Source organism: Peromyscus eremicus, chromosome 8a, assembly GCF_949786415.1.
Source record: "Peromyscus eremicus chromosome 8a, PerEre_H2_v1, whole genome shotgun sequence".
Taxonomy (NCBI): Eukaryota; Metazoa; Chordata; class Mammalia; order Rodentia; family Cricetidae; genus Peromyscus; species Peromyscus eremicus.
This window is the reverse complement of record NC_081423.1, coordinates 77,946,308-77,962,342: the sequence shown is the minus strand read 5'-3', so window position 1 is coordinate 77,962,342 and position 16,035 is coordinate 77,946,308. Positions and strand designations below refer to the sequence as shown.

Below are 16,035 nucleotides of genomic sequence, written 5' to 3'. Positions count from 1 at the left end.
CTGCCAGCAAGACTGTTTCAAACAAAGAAACAAACATCAAAAGGAGAACAAAATAAATCTGACTGTTGTAAAGTTTATGCTGGTCATGATGACTTATACTTGTAATCTAGAATCTAGCACCTGAGAGACTTAAGAAAGCAGAATCATGAGTTTCAGCTAGGCTGGGCTACAGAGTACAACTATGTCTCAAAACAAACCTTGGGGACTGGAGAGATGGCTCAGCAGTTAAAGCAGTTAAGAGCACATAGTGCTCTTCCAGAGAACCAGAGTTCAGTTCCCACCTGTAACTCAAAAACCACCTGTAACTCCAGCTCCAAAGAATCTGACAACCTCTTCTGGCCTCCATGGGCACCTGCATACTCACAGCACACAGACACATACACTAAGTAAACGAAATTATAATGAATCTTTAAGAAATTAAAAATAGCCGGGTGGTGGTGGTGCACGCCTCTAGCCAGGTGGATCTCTGTGAGTTTGAGGCCAGCCTGGTCTACAGAGTGAGATCCATGACAGGCACCAAAACTACACAGAAATTTAAAATAAATAAAACTTAAAACTCAGCCTCAGAAAAATATAAAGCTAAAAAAGGATTCAACAACACCCATTAGGATGCCACTACCAAGAAGAAAAAAACTGTTGGTAAGGAAGTGGAGAACTTGGAACGTCTGTGTACTGTTGAAGGGAATGTAAAATGGTACAAGCACCATGGAAAACGGAATAAAGAAGCTTGAAAAAATTAAAAATAGAATTACCATACGATCTAGCAATTCTAACTCTAGCTATATACACTAAAGAATTGAGAGCAGCATTTCAAAGAGAAGTTTGTATACCTATTATCAGAGCATTTCTACGTTAGATTCTGGAAGTCAATGTAACAATGTCAGGCACAGGCTGGAGAAATAAACGGCTCAGCTGTTAAGAACACTAGCTGCTCTTCCAGAGAACTAGTTTTGGGTCCCAGCACCCACATGGCAACCTGCAACTACCTATAATTTCTGCTCCAGGTGAACCAACAGCTTCTTCTGGCCTCTGTAGACACACATGGTACACACATACACTTGCAGGCAAACACTCATAAACTAAATAAATCTTTTAAATAAGACTTTTTTTAAAAAGGCTGGGCACATGGCTCAGGTTTGTAACCCCAGTGCTGGGGAGACAAAAGGATCCCTGGGGAAGCTTGCTGGCCAGCCAGTCTATACCAAGTGCTAAATTCCAGGCCAATAAGAGACCTTGTCTCAAAGAAGATGGTCAGTGTTCCTGGGAATGATAACCAGAGTTGTCCTCTGGCCTCCACAGATACACATAGATTTTTATATAATTTGGTGATGGTATATGAGGGGCAATATTCCTTATACTTTTCTACATGTTTGAAGTATTTTATATTTAAGATGATTATTTGGGGGTACTGAATGTGGGTACATGTGGAAGCAAAAGTCAGATATCTTCTTCAATCACTTCACCTTGTTTTTTGAGACAGGGTCTTTCACTGAACCTGGAGTTCACTGGTTTGTCTAAACTGGCTAGCCAAGAAGCCCCAGGAATCCTCCTGTCTCTGCCTCCCAGCACTGGGATTATGGGTACAAGGTGTCATGCTGGCTTTTTAACAGGTGCTAAAGATCTCAATTCAGACTACCAACTGAGTTCTCTTCAGCCCCGACTTTTTGTGTTTTTAAGGCAGGATCTCACTATGAAGCCCTGTCTGTCCTAGACCTCCATACATAGACCAGACTGACTTTGAATTTGAGGGATCCTGCTCTGCTGCCTCTACCATCTTTGCAAGTGTTAGAACTACAGCTGTGTACCAATATACCCAACTTCTAATTTAAAAATTAAGTCAGGCAGTATAAATAATGTTCTACATTGAAAAGCTTATTTTTATGTTAGAAAAGCAAACTTTTTTTTTTTAAATGAAAGATTTATTTATTTATTAGGTATACAGCATGTGTCCCTGCAGGCCAGAAGAGGGCACCAGATCTCATTACAGATGGTTGTGAGCCACCATGTGGTTGCTGGGAATTGAACTCAGGACCTCTGGAAGAGCAGTCAGTGTTCTTAACCTCTGAGCCATCTCTCCAGCCCCCAGAAAAGCAAACTTCTACATGGCTACCTTTTTATAAAAATCAAGTAAAAAAATATATGTATGTGTGTGTGTGAGTGTGTATATATATATATATATATATACACATATATATGTATATATCAACTTAAGAAGATAATTACACGTACATTTTCCTTCTTACAAATAAAAAAGCAGATCTGCAGACAGGAGAAATTAGAAGTACTGGGAAAACTTATGCAAGCCCTCTGTAAGGTAGCTAATGACGGCAGGAAAATTTATGCCAACAGCTTCTCAGGAACAAACAGTCAGGAATAAAGTTCTTTGTATCAAAGAAGATTTATGCATGCTGAATTTCCACTCTGAGGTCTGTAGCTAGCTCCCGTAAGCTACTTGACCAACTTTGTTATACACAGAGAGCACCTAGGCAACTATTGGCCAATTCTTTGGAAATGTGCCTATCAGACCTATGAGACGGCTCAGTTGGTAAAGACACTTGTCACCAAGCCTGACAACTGGAGTTTCATCCCTGGTACCCCACGTGTTAGAAAGAGAGAACCAACTCTTGCAGGTTGTATTCTGACCTCCACACACGCACTGTCATATGCACATGTTTGCACACTCAAATAAATAACTATAATTTAAAAATAAATGTGACTATAGTAGTAAGAATGATGGCCTAAGCATTCCTTCAAAATTCTACTTTCAAAGTATTTTCCTGTAATGGGAGCTTTACAAAAGTGAAAAAAGCAACCAGATCCAATTTATTAGCAAATGTGTCCACACAGCCTTTCAGAGTAATTTTACCATGCCTGAAAACAAACACAAGAAACAGGTGTGCTTCCTCAAACACACAGCAGAATTTAATGTGGAACCAGTATTGTTATGAAGCCAGATTGGGAATAAACAACCTTGTAAATATGACAAGATGGTAAAAAGAACTTGGAAAATGGATTTCAGATAAGTATCAGAATACTATTATTGTCTGGCTTTGAGTAACCTGAAATCTGTGAAATTATTCAAAATATCCCTGCACGGGAAGAGTCTAATTAAACATTTTTTACTAAGACAAGAATTAGTCTAGACCCAAAGACCAGCTACAAAATGTGGTATTTTTTCTTTGTGTGACGTTAGTGTGCCTTCATTAATGTGGCAGAGCTGCAGAAAGCACTCAGATGAGCAGACATTTTCCCTGAGTCTACAGTACACAGTATCACAGGATGTAGCAATGCTCCAGACCCTGAGCTAAGACAACTGGGAATCAGAGGTCACGGTTTGGCTGAAAGTTTTCCCTAATTAAGAACAATTTGTCTTGCTCCTTTTGAAAGATGAAAATCTAATGATAATGAAAAAAATATGCTATAACAGCAGAACCTTACATAACACTCTTGTAGAGAAATATATGTGGAAAATTTAAAAGAAATGCCTTTTAACGAGGAAAAGGAAAGAAAACCAAATCTGTACATACATACCCACAAAGATTTCTTTTATGTAACGTTAGAATACCACATGCTCCAAAAAGCTTGTGTGACAAACCCTCTGTGTACCTATGGGATGCCTTCAACTTCTAATCCTCCTGCTTCTACTTCCCAAATGCTTGATCATAGATGTGAGCCAGCATGATGTCCAGTTTATGTGGTGCCGGGAATCCAGGCCTTCCTGCACGCAAGGCAAGCACTCAAGAACTGAGCTACATCCCAGCCCTCATTTCATATAGCTCACCTCAGGGGAGAAAAAAAAAAAAAAAAAAAAAAGCAACATTGCTTGTGGAAAAAAACAAATAAACAAAACCAAACAAAACCCACTCCAGTATTCTCTACAGCCAACTTTATGTTCCTGTGGAAGATAGCAAGTGTTCCTTGGGACACTACCTATCTTTCACAAAGAATATTCAAGACAAAGAAGCTGTGGGTTCTAAAGTCTAGATCCCAGCAATGGCGGCAGCAGCACAGAAGGGAGTCAAAAACTAGGTATACAAAGTTAAAACAAGGGGAACTTTGTGTTTTAGAACTTAGCTGCAGAGCCCATAAAGGACATGAACAACCTTATTTATGGAAAGAGAAGCTACAGAAAGGTAAAGTGGGGGGCTGGAGAGATGGCTGGACGGCTAAGTACACCAGCTGCTCTTCTAAAGACCCAAGTTCAATTCCCAGCACCCACACAGCAGTTCATAACTGTTCAGGTTCCCCTCTTCTGGCCTCCAAGGACACTGCATTCACATGGTGCACAGACATACATACATACAGGCAAAACACCACACACACACAAAAAAAAAAAATAAAAATAAAGGTTAAAAATTTTTTAATTAAAAAAAAAAAAAAAAAAGCAAAGTGAGGGCTGCACATCTGGGACAGAAAAAATACAAAAAGAGTCAGGAACTTCTTGTGCCAGAAAGCAAGGATGCACTCATATGCTAAGCTGAGAGGACTCCAGAGGCCAAACAGGGAACATCTTGTGCATCATAAAAAAAGGTTGTAACTGTTGGTAAGACACAATACATTAAAATTCATGCCTGCAAGACGATACTAACAGAAAGAAAAAGAAACTACTCATTTGTTAGCAGTAAAGATGACTATTTGAGCTATGGGGATAACCCAAGGTAGAGTACTTACTTGCTTCCCACATTCTAGGCCTTTAATAAATCCCCAGGACTGCCATTTGTCTGCGGCCTTTCTAAGTCTTTCTCACTGCCTATTAATTATACCACCTCCTTACTCAGAAACTACTAAATGGAAAGAAAGATTCATCTCAACTTTTTTGTAGAAATTGTAATTTACTAACACATAAGGAAAAGTTTTACAGAAAACCAAAAACTAGTCAAAGGAAAAGAATGGCAGAATCTTAAAATCACCATTTTGCAACTACTGAATTAACTGGCTAAGGTAAGGACCATCATCTTAGGAGAAAGGCTGCTGGAAAAACAACAGTACAGTGCCAGAGTGGGACCACTCACCAGAGTACCTGCTAATTAAAAAAGGAGGAAATTTCACTCAAGAGTCTGGGTTTCATCACCTAAAACACACGACCAAACCCCACATAATTAACAGAGGGCTCTGGTCCTATGCTTCCTAAAACTGTTTCATGGGAATCTAACCAAGCCTTTAAGTCTCAGTATCAGCCTGTACTGATAAAAGAAAAAATTATTAAAACCAAAAAAAAAAAAAAAATCAGAAAATCAGAGATGATGTACCTTGGAACACAAATGGCCTAGTCTCTTCAAAAAGCAAAAACCACTAATCTTGAGTGGCTTTAAATGGTTCTGCGACTAAAGAGACAAGTTTGAAGAGGGAAACATGCAAACCACAGCAGGTGTGGTGGTACTTTGGTACTTGCCTTTGATTCTAGGACTTGAGAGGCAGAGGCAGGTGGTTCTCTATGAATTGAAGGCCAGCCTTGTCTATATGGTGAACTCTAGTCCAGCCAGGGCTACATAGTGAGACCCCTGTCTCAAAATATAAAATAAAATTTAAAATTACTTATAATTGACTTGTGACAAATACTGTAAGAATAATCAAGTATTTCAAGGAGATCCATCTAAGGGGTGAAGTATATCTGCAATATAAATATGCAATATATATCACATATAAATTTTAAAATACCCTGGACAGTAATGGTACATGCCTTTAATCCCAGCACTTGGGAGACAGAGGCAGGCAGATCTCTAGGTTCGAGGCCAGCCCGGTCTACATAGTGAGTTCCAGGGCAGTCAGGCTACCCAGAGAAACCCTGTCTGGAAAAACAAAATAAAAAAATTGAAATACAATAAAAATGTGAACAATCATAGTAATAGACAGAAGGGTAAGAAGTGTGCCATCCTTTCTAGTTTTCTGTATGTTTAAACGTTCATTTCGACAGCTGGAAAAAACCAAAAACCTCAACATACACTTCCTCCACAAAGCCCTCTAAAACAAACTTTCCTTCAACCCTTGGTCATCCCTTTGAAGGTCTTCTCAGCACAAAACACAAGCATACTATTTTACATTTTATTTTCGAACTCTTATTATTTCATATATTCAGTACCTCTGGTTTTCCAGTGATCAAAATCTCTGTTAGGCACAGAAATCTTCTCATTCATTCTTTCTTTTTTTGAGGGGGAGGTAGGTGGTTGTTGGGATGGGAGTCTCACTATGAAGTTCTGGCTGGCCTAGAACTAACTATGTAGATCAGGTTAGCCTTAAACCCACAGAAATATACCTGCCTCTACCTCCTGAGTACTGGGATTAAAGGTGTGCTCCAACATACTCTGCCTTTTCATTTCTTTACAGCTCACAGTAAGGTATTCTGCAATCAGAAGACTGCTAAGACCAACATTCTGGTGGAGATAACAGACAGTACCTAAACAACTGAGTTACCTTTTCAACACAACAAAAAGCAGCCTACTTGCTTTCAGTCATAGCTACCAAAAGGATACCAAAACATCACAGAAGTTTTTAAGAGTTCCACAGAAAGAAACCAGAATCTGAGTGAAAGGGAAGAAACTAGGATACAGGTCTTATATGCCTTCCTAGTACTGTTATGGGTTTACTATTACCCAGGCATATGACTTCACTCTAATGGCATTGTTCTTTGGTTGAGGCATACATAGTCTCTAATACCCTCGATGTACAGAACAGTGACAGAATTTGTCCACAACTCCTCAATGTAATGAAACTTATGAAGCTATATAATGAACTTAAAATCTCAGAGAAAACACTACTTAAGATTTATTTTTAAATTATTATAGTGTTGGTTAGGAAATACGCAGATGAGCTGCTGGCAATAATATAAATTCATAAACCTCTGTAGAAAACAATTCAGCAATATTGCCAACATTAAAAATGCATACATCCATTGATCTGGCACATTCACAAAAAAATTTAATCCAATAGACACAAGTACACATGAAAAATGAATTATGGCTCTGGAAATCTACTGTTAAGAACTGGCTAGGGGGCTGGAGAGATGGCTCAGAGGTTAAGAGCACTGGCTGTTCTTCCAGAGGTCCTGAGTTCAATTCCCAGCAACCACAAGGTGGCTCACAACCATCTGTAATGAAATCTGGTGCCCTCTTCTGGTGTGTAAGCATATATGCGGGCAGAACAGTGTATACATAATAAATAAATCTTTAAAAAAAAAAGAACTGGCTAAATGATGATCTATCATATACAATGCAACCCTTGCCACTTTTTAAAAAAGAGATACTACACACACTATATGAAATGATCACCCAGAGATAGATTGAGTGAAAAAGTAAAAAATGGATATAGTGTCCTATTTGTGAGAAGCAGACACCAAAGAATATGCAGGTGTATATATTTGTAATGGATAGACTCTGGAAGGAGAGGATGCTGCCTTCAAGAAGGGTAACTTGATGGACAGGAGAATGACAGAAGGCTTTTCATTCTCACTGTATACCTTTGGAATATTTCTTTTCACATTTGTATTACCTTTTATTTTTTTTAAAAACTTCCGCACTAATATGAATTAATTAACTTATCTCAATCCTAAAAACACTCCATGCTTTTGTACCATCAAAATTTAAATAAGGCTTAAGTGAATTCAGAAATGAAATGTTTCCAGATAAGAACAAAGCATCCTAGATGAAGAAAGCCTACTTAGAAGAAAGACAAGCATTACCTCAATAGTTTCACTTCTAGATTCTCTAAGAGCCTGGTCCAAGTAGAAAGGTAGGCCACACTAAGTATTTCCAACTACCAAACTAGCCACTGTAATAACTCCTTTAAAAGGTGTAGTCACTAAAATACCAAAAGGACACCAACTGCCCTGATCCTCAATGTGGAGTTGTCACAATAATTCATACTACGGGTGGTGGGGGAAGCTGAGTATCCACCTCTTTCTCAACACAGGATGATATTCTCCCCTGATCCCCAAACCCCTGTGCTGCTTCTATGTCATCCCTTGGCTCCAAGTGCAACATGGCAACCGGAAACAGCACAATAGACAGCTGAACCACATAAAGGTCAGTGTTAAATGAGGAAGTGAAAAGTGCAAATATACGTTAAAGCCCAAGAACACAAGGCCCTAAAGTTAACATGGCAACCAAAATAAGTCTTGTGAGAATACCAAAGAAAGAACACAAAGGAAAGGCAATTTCAAAATAAGGCTGATTTATGTCCCACTCCCAGGAGTCTAGCTGAGAAATAAAGTTAGCCAGACAAGCGGAAAAACAGAAAATACCCCTGCCTTTTCCATTCTCCCCACCCGACAACAATTTAGCTATTCATTTCAATACAATTCAGCAAAACTTTTGCTAGTAAAGAGTTCATCTTTGTGACCAGATGTGGTGGTGTACACTTAACACTCAGGAGGCAGGGGTAAGCAGATCTCTGTAAGTCCAGTCTTGAGACCAGCTTGGTCTGCATAGGAGTTCCAGGCCAGCCATGACTACATGAGACCCTGATTGTCTCAAAACAAAAACAAACCTCCCCACCCCCACGGTAGAGGTAAGACAAAGTTTCTAAGAGTGAATACAGCAGCAAACTACAGAACCAAGTATAGTCTGTCGACTGAAACTCCAAGTCCTAAGTCACCGAAATATTTCTGTAAAGTTCCTCAGTTTAATTTTTTTGGAATTTGACCATAATTGAAAGAATTATCACTCTCATTATTTAAAATTTATACTTCTGGACAAGTTGTTCAATTGTTTCAGATTGCCTCTGTTTTCCTATGGTCACAGAACATCAGTAATGTACCGCTAAACTGAAACACTATGGAAGAACCCTGACCCCCACCCCCACCATCACACACACACACACACACACACACACACACACCCGCAAAGAGGGCTGAGATGAAGCTCCTGATCTCTTCATTTCCGTTCTACTGTTGTTACCCCAAGTCTTAAACTGTGTGTGGCACTTACCCCTTCCTTATCTAATTCTGTAAAGGCAACTCAGAATTTTACTATAAAGGAATTCCCACTTTAGTTTCTTTTTTATGGCCCTTAGTCCTTCACAAGGCTATCAAAATCCCCTGCCAGAATAAATGAGTTAGACTTACTCCTAAATGTAGGGGAAGTTTGTAGTAAGGGTTCGGCATGACGACCGGAGTGGTGGAAAGGGAAGTAATTCTAGAACTAGAAGTTGCAGTCAGTTTCAAAAGGAGGGTCAGCGTGGGACACGTTGGCTCTAGGAGGCGTTGGTAGCCTGGGAGTCTCTAGGGCAACACCAGATGCGAATAGTGCTTTGTCCTTAAATCCCTCACATAATTTAAATTCTCCCTCTCGGGTCGGAGCGACAAGCTCACTATTGGGTGGCAAGTCTAGCATTGCCTGGGAAGAAGGCGGGCGCGTGGTCAAGGGGCTCTTTATCCCGCAGGTCCCTGCAACACAGCAATGCGCATGCGTCCTGAGGCAGCGACCAGGCACCCCGAGCTCCTTCACCGTCGAGCATGCGCAGTTCTCCATCTCGCCGCAGGCGACAGCTCACTATTTGGCAAGGGGGATGGGGCTGGGATATGATGGTGAGGGAGGCTGGAGGCAGGGGGCGCGTTTGTGTTTCCTGAATGCTTGAGGTAGGAAGAACAGACGGCTGACTAGGCTCTGGCTTCCTCAGGCCGGGAAACCAGGGTGTAGGAAATGGGGCAGAGAATAATACATGAGGGGAAGTGAGTGTGTGTGTGTGTGGGGGGGGGGTCAGTCACTTCTCAAGGAAACCCCCCGCACCCCGACAGGCCAACCCCCTTCCTCGACTCTTGACACACACACACTCACACTCACCTGAGAACGGCGGCGACAGCAGCTGGTCCCTGTCCCCCTGCGCTCGCCTCATACTGCCCGCAACATCCGGGACCTGCGGGACCGCCGATACACAAATACACACTCTCGGAGCGCGCACACACACACAAACACACACATATACACACACACACACACACACACATACACACCGACACACACCGGCCCGGGCGTCCTGTCGTCAGCACGTCGACGCAGCGAGCGCGTACCCGCCGGGCCCCACCCCGCGCGGCCTCCTCCCCCGGCTTCCCGCCCCGCCCCGCCTCGCCCCGCCCCGCCCCGTCCGGCCCCGCCCCGCCCCGCCCCGCCCCGCTCCAGGCGCTCCAGCTCCTCCTCCTTTAAGACTCCGCCTACCTTCCCTGGTGCGCAAGCGTCGCGAGGCGGTGCCAGAGCCCGGGGATTTGTGCGGAAGGCGGGGCCAGAGTGGAAAGAGGCGGGAACTCGGAGGGGGTCGCGTGCAGTGCGCGGAAGATCGCGCTGAGGTGCGAGGCCGCAATGGAGGCGGCTGAGAGCCAGGGACCGGGTGGGTGGGGCAGCAACAGGCATTTCACAACTGAAACCTAGATGTGCAATTTGTGGATCACAGATGACTTCGCTCTTTCTTTTTTAGCCAACTCTCAGTGAAATGTTTTCTGGACTTCAATGGTTGCTAGAGACTTTTTTTTTTTTAAGGACTTTTACATTTTGTTTTTGGAGATAGGGTCTTACCATGTAACACTGGCTGGCGTGGCACTCTCTTTGTGGACAGGCTGGCCTCAAATTCATAGAGATCCGTGTCCAGCAAGTCTAGCCTGCAAATGCTAACATTTACTAAGTACTTTACTCAGGTGCTGTGCGGCACACCTTTAACCCCAGCACTCAGGAGGCAGAGGCAGAAGGAGTTCTATGAATTTAAGTCCAGCTTGGCCAGCCACAAATACATGGTGAGACCATGTCTCCAAAAACTAAATAAGTAAATTCGCATTTGAAAACGATAACCAAAGGACCATTCTTTCTGGGAAAGGTGGAAGGTGTGTGTGTGTGTGTGTGTGTGTGTGTGTGTGTGTGTGTGTGTGTGTGTATGTGTGTGTGTGTGTGTGTGAGAGAGAGAGAGAGAGAGAGAGAGAGAGAGAGAGAGCGCACAGATGGAGAAGAGGCTGATTCTGTGACAGTTTATTGGCTAGGACACCTGGGTCCCCAGTCTGTCTCAGGTCTTAGCTCCCGTGGGCTAGAAGTGATTCTGGAGTTGAGTAGAATTGTCTCAGAGTATCTTAACCCTGGAAGAAAACAATCATCTTTGTGCTGAAATAATGATGTCAGCAATGAGATATTTGTTGTTGTTACATTCTTTGCTTACCTTAAACGTTAAGGAAAAAAAAAAACAACTTATTGCTGAATCAAGCCCTCAAAATCCAAAGCAGACTCTGTCTCTCTTGCATACACAAATCATGTATTCACCTAGCACTGGACACAAGAGAGCAACCTAGTGACCGGTGTGTCACGAGGTAGGTAACAAGGTTGCAGCCTGTCATGGGAATAGCTTCCTGGAGCCCTACTGCTTTCCAGGCCTGTGGGACGGTCTCCAGGAGACTGTGCTTCTGTCTCTTGCCACCTGGCACCATGTGGTTGGTGAGCCTGTTCAGCAGGGAAGGCTGGCAGCCTATGAGCCAGGCCACAGGGATTAGAAAGAACCCTTGACAATGCCAAGCTGCCTTCCACTTTCAAGTACAGAAGCAGACCCCGTAATCCCAGTTTTAAATGTCCTGGGAAGCATGGGCAAAACACTCCAAAAAAAACCCCAGGACTTATACAACCTGTGTTCCAGATAAAATTACTCTTGTTGTTGTTGGTTCTCTGCTTCGTTTTTTTGGCTTGGGGTCCTTGTTTTGAGACGATCTCACATTGGCCAGGCTAGCCCCAAACTCACTATGTAACAGAGGCTGTCTTAGAACTCCTGATCCTTCTGCCTCCACCCCCTGAGAGCTAGGATTGCAGGTGTGCTCCACTATGCCCAACCAAAAAAAAATTTTTTTTAATCGGAGATCCTAGATTCTCTAATGATGTGGTTAGTGTGCTTGCCTCTGAAACAGAAAGAGCTCTTGTCACCCATTAGGCAGTTGCCTGAAACTTTCCAATTAGATTTTATTTATCATCATTATCAACAAACACTCATCTCTTTTGATGAAGCCAGAAAGGTGTTTGGTCCTTGTACAAATTCAAAATGTCCCAATGGTAACCCAATGACCAGTTACAAGTCACTAACCCTTGGTGACACAGAGGCTGTTTAATTACCTAGTCTCTTGACTTAGGATTTCACAGAACAGAGAGAGAGAGAGAGAGAGAGAGAGAGAGAGAGAGAGAGAGAGAGAGAGAGAGCAGAAGAGAGAGAGAGAGAGAGAGAGAGAGAGAGAGAGAGAGAGAGAGAGAGAGAGAGCCCCTTGGGAAAGGAGCATGGGGAAGAGGTGCAGAAAGGGTGGACATCTGTTTCGGCTTCCTTACAATTGAGACTAATCCTTACAGTTTAGCTAGACTCTGCCCAGGACACGGGAGAGGGCTTCTCCAGGTATGAAATCCGTGCCAGCAGCTTGTCCAGACTGGGCCTGAATCCCCAGTGATCTGGAGGTCCATAAGAGGTCCTTTTGCCATCTGTAGCTCTGTGCAATGAGACTCCCATTTTACTGTGAGGACCACACCGCCCACCTGAGATATGATCCTAGCAGCCTCCACACAAAGGGCTTTGATTTGGTGTGGAGCTGATTAAACGATTGTAGATGTCCTTGGAAGCACTATGTGCAAGAATTTTAAACAGCTTCTCCTTTTTAATATGCACTTCCTCTTCGGTTTTAATTATTTTGTTCCTACATTTTCCCTTTCAATTTACTAAAATCTAGAAATGTAATTAGAGCAGAGGCCAGGCTCAGAGAAGGCTGCCAGGATTTCTACAGCATGATTAAATATACCAGGCATCCCTTTAGTGTGGAACTGAAAAATAAGATTCTCATTATTATCTTTCCCTTATCCAGGAAAGAATCGGCACCACGTACCGATCCGGATTTATTGAAAATGCAGCACTAATTAAAAACTCACCCAGCCTCTTGACAAGGTTTGTGTAAAGAAAAAAAAAAGTTCAGTTATTTAATTATTTCCTCCATTTAATGTTTTGTTGTTGTAACCACAACAAGCAAAGAACCCTCATCGCTCCTCTTTCCTCAAAATAAAATTTTTCTCTCCTCATGAGGGATTTAATGAGGCTTTTATCTATGCAGCAACAATCAAGCTTACAATGGCACCAATTCAATTCGCTGCTCCTTGTGATGCTAGGAAACATGCAGAACTCATTTTCTTAATCCAAAACACAAACGACAAAATGTTCATTGGCTGTCATGAGCCAGGTCTGGGCAAGGGATCTGTCCCCAAAGACCCTGAGATGTCTGGTGTTTATTTATTTTGCCAACAAGGATCTTGGGCTCCATTTTACAGTTCAATAAGAAAAGCCACAGCTTTTCCGGGAACCACAGAGGAGGCAGAGGCAGGCCAGCCTGAAGAGGACAGTAAGTGCCCATCTCGTTTGTAAGCGCTTTAAGGAGGTAAGTCTCGCTTCTTTGTAGAGTTCTTCAGTTAGCTCAACAACAGCTTCGAATCCCCCCAACACACCTCCATCTAGCGCAAGGGCTGCCATGTCAGGATCTTTTGTAGGAATGGATATACAGGAAGACTGGTAGGGAATACAATCCTGTGTATTGGCAATGTCCAAGCCTAAAGAAAAAGAGATAGGTGACACATTCAAGGACACAAATGTAAGATCACAAACAAGGAGAAAAAAACAAACCAAGAGCACATTGACAGTGTTGTTCTAGGGCCATGATGAGGTTAATAGAATATTGACAATGGAAACATGTTCGTTGATTGATTAAATTTCATGGTGAAGCTGTGGCTTAATGAATGAGCAGGCTTCTTTTCTGCGTACTCAAGTTCAAACCCAGCACTAACATTTACATTTACCATGATATAAATATAGATAAGGCTCACGTTTTCCAACTTATTATATGATGATGAGGGTGAAGTGAGATAATATTTGAACACAACTCAGTCTCTGGCATGAGTAGACTTGCTTATTTATGTGTGTGTCTTTGAACACAGACTTGGGGTAACTTGGTTTGTCTTCACATCACTCTCATCTATGTACCATGCTTACTTGGAGCCTCTATGCCCTTTTGTGGAATTCTCCAGGCAGCACAGAATCAAGGAAACACAACAGCACAGCCGTCCCAGCCAGAACACTGCCTCTTGCCAATTATGGCTCTTGAACAAACTCTTTGACCTTGGAGCCAGTTTACTTACATTTCAACCAGAGTACCTGGTTGCAAGCACTTGTGCCAACTCAGGTTCTAGCCACCTGAACTGGAATTTCTTGAAGAAGTACTAGAGCTCAAGAAAAAGACTTGGAAATTCGGCTGGGAACCAAGGGCTGGTGGAAGAAGACTCACCCTCAGAAAGTGTGGCAACAAGGTCCAGCTTCAGGACACTGCCACTAAGTGCCACCATTAGACTCAGCACCACTGCTACTTAGGATGCAATCCTCCCTCCATCTTTGTGTGTTATGCTGCAAATTCCAAGCCCCAGGTAGCAGCATCCAGCTGACCAATCCGAGGACCCATCTGAGACCTTGACCACCAAGGGAGCAATGAGGTCTCGCTGCTGTAGTGTAAGCAGCATGATGCACAGGACTCCTGTCGCTAGATGATGTCTGTGGCAAGGGACTCACAGGAAGCAGGTCAAATGCTCTCCTTATCTCCTTGGTGAAATGGACCATGCATCGTGGGATAATACAAAGCATTGAATGATGTATTTGTTCAAAAGCTCTTGGCATATAAAAGGTATTCTGTCATTTTACTTCCCTCTTTAATAAAACAAAAGGCTGGGAATGATGTACTTACCTGAGTATTTGATTTCAATAAGCTTATAGATATTGAAGTTCTGAATTTTTAACCTGAGAAAATGGCTGGGAAACATGCTGTCTCAAAGGTGGAGTGCCAAGCAAAGAAGCAGCAGACAGAGAGCAGGGGATCTGCACATCTGAGTCCTAGAAGCAGCAGAGAGCAGGGGATCTGCACATCTGAGTCCTAGTTTTTAGCTTGGACCAGCCATACAACGCCATCTGCATGTCATTAATTTTCAAGATGGGTCTAAAGCCAGATGTAGCAGCTCATGCCTGTGATCCCAGCACTTGGGAGGTTGAGGCAGGAGGATCTACCATGATTTCAAGACTTACCTGGGCTACGTAAGTTCCAGGCCACCCTGGGCTACAGAGTAAGGCTCCATTCCAAATAAACCAATAATAAATAATTAAATATTGTAAAATTTATCAGAACTTATCACTTCAAAATAAATTTTAGATGCACAATATGTGTTTAAAATAAAGAATATACTAAAGACAGGAGCCAGACTGGCCAATACAAGTGAGTTTCAGGACATCCAGGGTTTTATAGTGAGATCCTATCTCAAAAAAGAAAGAAAGAAAGAAAGAAAGAAAGAAAGGAAGAAAGAAAGGAAGGAAGGAAGGAAGGAAGGAAGCAAACAAGCAGGGTTGGGGTTGGGAGGAACAACATAAAAAACTAAAGAGTAGATTGTATCCACTTTGCATGCTTCATTATGAGTTATTATCAGAGTATTTGGCGGGGGAGGTTGTTTTTTATTTTGTTGTTTGTTTGTTTGTTTGAGACGGGGTTGTATTATGGAGCCCTGGCTGGCCTAGAGCTTTCTGGGTAAACCAGGCTGGTCTCAAAGTCACAGAGATCTGCCTGCCTCTGCCTCCTGGGTGCTGGGGTTAAAAGTGTGCCCCACCATACCTGGCTTCCTTCTTTTTCTTTCTTTTCTATTTTGAATAAGACTAATTCACCTGTTGACATCTGCCCCAAAATAACATTTACCTAAATGCAGATGCAGATAATTAACTTAGAAAGAAAAAGAAAAAGGTTTTCTGCCTCCACTCACACAGGAATTACTTTGAATTTTATGACTTTAGATTAGCCTTGCCATGGCTCTACTTTCTCAAGGTGAATTGATTTCAAATGAAAGTTTACTCTACGTTAGAATTCTATTTTTTTTTTTTAAGAATTTAATCTAAAATTCAATTACGGAAGTTTGGTGCCCAAGTGAAAAGTCAACTAGTGATTATTGAATGCTCCTCGGGCACGGATTTTCACCAGGTACTAAAGGATGGGTCCAGAGAAATCACAAGATTGTTCCAATTTTCAGACTT

The 16,035-nt window shown here is 42.3% G+C and overlaps 1 protein-coding gene and 1 long non-coding RNA gene across 12 annotated transcripts in view; one reads left to right on the top strand and one right to left on the bottom strand.

Annotated features, from left to right (window-relative positions):
- Spop (speckle type BTB/POZ protein) overlaps positions 1–10,023 on the bottom strand; it is an 84,633-nt gene extending 74,610 nt beyond the window's left edge. For 6 of the 9 annotated variants that reach the window (XR_009380713.1, XM_059271592.1, XM_059271589.1 and 3 more), the window contains exon 1: positions 9,777–10,023. The gene's annotated coding sequence lies outside the window, so the exon portion shown is untranslated. Of the gene's footprint in view, positions 1–7,675; positions 7,900–9,058; positions 9,270–9,776 lie in introns of those variants that run through there. The other 3 variants (XM_059271590.1, XM_059271598.1, XM_059271593.1) reach the window with 2 other exon arrangements.
- Positions 9,165–14,666, top strand: LOC131917621 (uncharacterized). 3 transcript variants are annotated; one of them, XR_009380714.1, is made up of 3 exons: positions 9,165–9,571; positions 13,254–13,360; positions 13,914–14,666. It is a non-coding gene; the product is annotated as an uncharacterized LOC131917621 (long non-coding RNA). The 3 variants fall into 3 exon arrangements; XR_009380715.1 differs by having other exon boundaries at positions 9,166–9,520; XR_009380716.1 differs by lacking the exon at positions 9,165–9,571 and adding an exon at positions 10,353–10,717.
- The last annotated feature ends 1,369 nt before the right edge of the window (positions 14,667–16,035 follow it).